This window comes from Poromitra crassiceps, assembly GCF_964638095.1.
Source record: "Poromitra crassiceps genome assembly, contig: HAP1_SCAFFOLD_708, whole genome shotgun sequence".
In the NCBI taxonomy this organism is placed as follows: Eukaryota; Metazoa; Chordata; class Actinopteri; order Beryciformes; family Melamphaidae; genus Poromitra; species Poromitra crassiceps.
This window is the reverse complement of record NW_028151700.1, coordinates 27,501-32,500: the sequence shown is the minus strand read 5'-3', so window position 1 is coordinate 32,500 and position 5,000 is coordinate 27,501. Positions and strand designations below refer to the sequence as shown.

General features: G+C 41.2%; 1 protein-coding gene across 1 annotated transcript in view; it reads left to right on the top strand.

Moving 5' to 3' along the window:
• The window catches only part of LOC310771497 (sarcosine dehydrogenase, mitochondrial-like), a gene marked incomplete at its 3' end in the record, with an annotated part of 31,195 nt that overhangs the window by 10,253 nt on the left and 15,942 nt on the right, over positions 1-5,000 (top strand). The window lies entirely within an intron of this gene.

Below are 5,000 nucleotides of genomic sequence, written 5' to 3'. Positions count from 1 at the left end.
CTACACTTGTACCACCATAGGTCAAAATACCACCATTTTTAAAAGTGACTTCAGTCAGCATTTCTACAAGAATCCTATTGATTTCCGATTTGCTTTAATAATCCATCCAGATTCTATGTGGTGCAGAGTAAAAAGAGCACCATTATCTGAACAACAGAGTCCAGTGTAGATAGCAGCCAAGTCATAACTGTGTCCAACATTAAGTGCTACTTCACACTCTGGGGAGCGCTATAAACCAATGCCAATAAGCAAACATAACACCATGCTAGGCATGGGTCGATTTCCGGTTTTACCGGTTCGGTTTGGTGTACGAGCCCAAACCAGTTTGATCACGTGCAAACCGAAAACCCCCCCTTTTTTTTTTTGCCAGTCCATTCTGATTGCACTATTGTTCGTATTAGCCTTTTCTCAAGTTGCACTATAGGCAGAAGTCTTATTTCATTTATTATTTTGATGTTTAGAAGAAAAGTTGAGCTGAATAGTTATGAGAAATAAATACAGGGTGTGTTTGTTACACAGGTGTCCTGCTTCTTTTTATTCAGTATCATTGCTGGTTGACAATACCAGCTTAGAGGTGCATTATCGCTATCAGGTGGACTGAAGTTGCACTACAGACAGTTATGGGCCACACTCGGGAGCCCTGCTTTAAAAAAAAAAAAAAAAAAAATTAATTACAAAAAAAATCGGTATACCGGTTCGATCCGGTTTAGACGGCAATATCGAACCGGTTTTAAAATTTTCAAACCGACCCAGCCCTACACCATGCTTTTTAAATAGTCAGCCAGTATGACACATATCGCTTTTTTGCTGCATATGTGATCATCATCATCATCATCATCATCATCATCATCATCATCATCATCATCATCATCATCATCAGTGGATCATAGTACTTTGGTACAGGAACAAGATCCAGTCCACTGTGTCAAAGTCCACAGATGATAGCGAGGCATTTATGACTCTGTGTGAAACCTGGGCCGTTTCTCAATACCAAGAATGTGTTCTTGTTCTTGGGTTCTTGGGGAGAACGTTCTTGCTAGTCGTTCTTGGAAGAATGAACTTGCTAGGTCACAAGCACACATGACGCTGTTGGCAGTTTGAGACGATGCGTTCTTGAGGGTATTGCGCAATACCAGCGCAGAGGCCGCCTGCAGTACTACACAAATAAAAAGCTCAGCTGATTTAGATGCAGTGCAATTGTACTCTGGAGCTTTTTGCCATTTTTCGCTATAAATGTTCGTAAACTGGCACTTATTGAAACCTACTACCCTGTTTGTAGGCATCAAAAGTAATCAGAAATTAATTTAATGATGAAATAAAACTTTAAATTGTAAAAAACTTCCCGGAGCTTATGGAGTCTTCTCTGCTGCGTTCTTCCTCTGCTTATGCCAAAATGCATGCTGGGATATCTGCCTTGCCAAGTTGACACAAGTCACCAACCAGAGCATCCTCGGTAAAGTGGGCGTGTCAAGAACAAATCTGGGAATTTAAAGCGTTCTTGGCGAAATGTGAACTTTGTATTGGAACAGTACTTGGGCTGCGACTGATGACGTTTCACAGGGACACAAGAACACGCAAGAACACACAAGAACCCGTATTGAGAAACGGCCCTGGGCTAGATTCATCACTAAAATGCTGTGTAGGCAAAAAGATAATCCCACATTTCTAAAATGCAGCGGCGCATAATCGCATATACACGACCTGATTACATTTCCCTGGTTATAAATCACAAACAGCTGTGCATTTGTGTGATTTGTGTGAACAACCTTAATATCCACACACACCACCAACTCCCACAGCTGCCAGTGGATGGATGGATTCGCTGCTGAAATACTTAGTTTTTGCCCGTTAAATGTTTCAGTTCTCACTCTGATCTTGCCAAGAAAGCCGAAAAAGCACAAAGACTTTGCTGGCTGTGAAGTTCATCTTCAGAATCAGAATCAGAATCAGAAAGACTTTAATGATCCCAGGGGGGAAATTGGGAAGACGGATCTTTGTGGATTTATTGTCATTACAAAATGTTCTCAAATAGTAAGAAGTGATGACAACAGTTATGCCCTCATATTATTATCATGCATTATTATTATCAACCCGCACGAGAGCTGACATGAAGTCTAAATACTCTGCCAGTGTTATCTAACTGTGCAGAAAGAATCCTTAAGTGCATCGTTATGCGCTGTCAACACAATGCAGCAGAAATACAGCAGTTTGCTATTGGCACAAATACCAGGGTTTCTCAGTTGTAATGGTTGTATTACCTCCAGTTCTGAGCAGCATTTTCAAGGACACTATAAACAACGTATAGCTGAAGCACTGCATGCATGTCATATCATATTACATGAAGAAGGGAGAAAAGTATAAATTACATAATAATAATAATAAAAAAAATAAAAAATAAAAATAATAATAATCCTGGTCTACCTATTACTGGTTTTCTGTTATATTAATGCCTGTAATACCTAAAATACACTACAAGAGTTTCCCTCTGATTTTACACAGGATTTCCAGTTGGGCTCAGTCTGTCTTTGTTGACTGTAGTCTGCAGTTGTTGTGGGCAGTTGTTGTGCCAATTAGCAGCAAAATGTGTTATTGTATTATGGTTACAGATTTCTAATCAAGTGTAAACCACCTCCTGACTCCAGTCAGAGCCAGTCGAGCCACAACGATTAATCAAACATGTTTGAATTTCTCTTGTAGTGTAAACTGGTTCAACGACCCAACTCGACTCAACTCAACTCAACTCAACTCAACTCACACGTGCAAACTAGGAGTGGCAATGAGCCAAAAGCAGTCAAATCGTCCAAAGCAGTCCACACGTACATTTTGTCAACATGGCCAGTTGAGAAAGAACAACCCTGAAGAGACAGTGAGCAGAGTGACTGTGCCTACTGACTTCTCCACTCCTTATCCCTGCAGCCATGAAGCAAGATCAGTGTGTCAGGCAGCTACTGTGACTCTGGACTTAACCCTGGCTGCTCAGTCTCATGATAGTACAGTGGGTACAGGGCCATGGTAACTTACTGAACCTGCTTCTGAGCAGGTTGTGCTCAGGCTGTCAGACCAAAATACGCTATCCACCTTATTTTTGAATGCCCCACTGTAAAAAATAATTGTGGGTACAAGGTCCAGTTTAACGTGAGTTATTGTTGCAGCTTGCCATTTCCTTTGTTATACTCGGCTGCCCGAATTATAAACCGGAAACTGGAGTACGTTATAAGAGTTATAAATATAGTCACGTTATAAACAACTAACCAACGCTGGGGGTCCGTATGGAAACAGTGTTACTCGAAATGGTTAAAAGTTAAATCAATTTGGTCATTCAGTGGCGTTTTACTGCCATGTAAAGTAACTATTACGCTAGCCGCTAGCATTAGCAACAGTAGCCGACTACCAGTGTTGGGGGTAACTCATTACAAAAGTAACATATTACATGTAATATATTACTTTTAGCAGTAACTCAGTAATATAACTTATTACTTATAGGATTTCAGTAATATTATACCAGTTACTTTGTCAAGTAACTCAAGTTACAAATTGAGTTACATTTGATTAAATCAAAGCACATATTTAAAAAAGATACAATCATTTCCTAATCAAACTGTGTGTTTTTATGCAAATAACCACTATAGATGACAATAACAAAGGAAAAGAATAACATTTAGAATTTTGGATTGTTTACACTGATTTCAAGGCGGTTGAAATTATTTTTCGGGATGGTTCCGGGGCGGCGATGTCATTCTGCTGCTGCTGTTGTTTTGGTACAAAGTAATGCAAAAGTAGTGTAATAACTAACGAGTTACTCCACACAGAAAGTAATATTGTAAAGTAACTTATTACTTTCAAACGAATGTAACTGTAGTCTATTACATTTTGAAAGTAACTTGCCCAACACTGCCGACTACCCACAATGCATTACGTTATCCCAGCACCCGAACGACACGGCTGTAGAGCAGAATGGCTCTGCTGTAAAATCCTCATAGACGTTTTTTTGGTCAAGTTAAAACCATAGACTGTAAAACAGTCTATTACACCGGAAGCGGAAGAAGCACCCATCAGAGATCATGGCAGCTAGAAATAAGGTGGATATAACCGGCCAACTAAAGCTTGACTCCTCACCGGCCAACTAAAGCTTGACTCCTCACCGGCCAACTAAAGCTTGACTCCTCACCGGCCAACTAAAGCTTGACTCCTCACCGGCCAACTAAAGCTTGACTCCTCACCGGCCAACTAAAGCTTGACTCCTCACCGGCCAACTAAAGCTTGACTCCTCACCGGCCAACTAAAGCTTGACTCCTCACCGGCCAACTAAAGCTTGACTCCTCACCGGCCAACTAAAGCTTGACTCCTCACCGGCCAACTAAAGCTTGACTAAAGCTTGACTCCTCACCAGCCAACTAAAGCTTGACTAAAGCTTGACTCCTCACCGGCCAACTAAAGCTTGACTCCTCACCGGCCAACTAAAGCTTGACTCCTCACCAGCCAACTAAAGCTTGACTCCTTACCGGCCAACTCTGGAACATTGGCATCCTCAGTCTTAGAGGAACAAGTGGACCTGCGTGTACAGATAGAAAGACATGGGACTCCTCTGTGTCCCCTGAGAGATGTATTACATCATCATGTCTATATGGTGTTGGCAATGCAAAGAACTGCAGCAAACATGCACTTTACTTTGCTATGGGCCTTTTTTGCAGGAGCCATTTTGTGTCTCAAAGGCAGGGTAAACACAGGTGCAACCAAAACATTAATGAGGGCCCCAGCACTGGAACACCTAAATGGATTGGAAGTTGGAAACCCTCATGAATGTTTTGGTTGCACCGGTGTTTACCCTGCCTTTTAGACACAGAATGTGTGAAAAAGGCCCATTGACGCGTTGGAGTTGGAGCTGATGGATTGTAGGTCGGATAATAATAATATTATGAATAATGATATGATCGTGGAGAGTATCTGCTTCTGTGGATATGTTGCATGTGATTGGCTATTTCTTTCTGGGGGTATTCTTT